Source organism: Engraulis encrasicolus, chromosome 1 (assembly GCF_034702125.1).
Source record: "Engraulis encrasicolus isolate BLACKSEA-1 chromosome 1, IST_EnEncr_1.0, whole genome shotgun sequence".
Lineage (NCBI taxonomy): Eukaryota > Metazoa > Chordata > Actinopteri > Clupeiformes > Engraulidae > Engraulis > Engraulis encrasicolus.
In genome coordinates this window covers 54,928,611-54,929,497 of record NC_085857.1, presented here as the reverse complement: position 1 = coordinate 54,929,497, position 887 = coordinate 54,928,611, and the positions used below count along the sequence as shown (strand labels likewise).

Sequence of the window (887 nt, the reverse complement as noted above, 5' to 3'; positions counted from 1 at the left end):
GCGGCAACTCTGACCGTAATTGGTTGGAAGCCCCACGGGCCCTAATGGAGGATACAAAAATATATGCATTTACTTAAATGAAGTGCCTACTAGCACAATTAGAAGGGGATGAGAAGGAGTGTAGAACCTACCGATGAAGCCGGCACACGCCGTCTAGAGAGGCACACACTGCCACCAACAGAGATGCTTCACTTGCCCAACCGTCTCGTCATGCATGCTGCAAGTCAATAATAATGTCAACACGTTGCCCAACTACCACATTTAGCGCACAGCGCAAGTAAGTTTTATACAAACTCACCTAGGACAGCGAGTAGCGAGGGCCTCAGAGGAAGACAATGAAGCTTAACTGCTAAGCAGTAAGCAAACAGAAGCCAGGGCAAGTAACCACTGGATAGAGTACCGTCCAAGGCATAGCCAAGGATTTGAAGCAGAGCCGCAGAGGGGTGCCCTCTGGGACACAGCACGAGGATTGGAGCGGCCAAAGCCGCGGCCTTGCGTGTTCCTCTCCACAAAAAGCAAGGAGCATGTGTACAGCCACCTGGTTTTATACAGGTGTGGCAGTGGTGTAGTCTACTTTTTTGTGGTGGGTATACTGTAAATTTGAGCATTTTTTAAAGAGGGTATACTGTATATATTTGTGCTATTCTAAATAATGGATCAATCAATTTTAAGTGGGTATACTGAAACCCCAGAAAATTTGAAGTGGGTATACTGCGTATACCTGCGTTCTACGTAGACTACACCACTGAGGTGTGGCTAGCAATCACCCAATTGCCAACTCAGGTGAGGCAGAGCTAAGGGAGCGTCACCAAATTGGCATTTCATTCTTATCACACAGAGGAGGTGCAGATGCGGTGACACAGTAGCTGGATTAGCAACACTACTGC

General features: G+C 47.6%; 1 long non-coding RNA gene across 1 annotated transcript in view; it reads right to left on the bottom strand.

Annotated features, from left to right (window-relative positions):
• LOC134442654 (uncharacterized) overlaps positions 1 to 497 on the bottom strand; it is a 1,007-nt gene extending 510 nt beyond the window's left edge. Inside the window, exons 1-3 of the long non-coding RNA XR_010033437.1 lie at positions 299 to 497; positions 132 to 217; positions 1 to 41 (exon numbers count right to left, since the gene is read on the bottom strand). The exon at positions 1 to 41 is cut by the window's left edge and continues 510 nt beyond it. This is a non-coding gene — a long non-coding RNA (uncharacterized LOC134442654). The remainder of the gene's footprint in view (positions 42 to 131; positions 218 to 298) is intronic.
• Between the last annotated feature and the right edge of the window lie 390 nt (positions 498 to 887).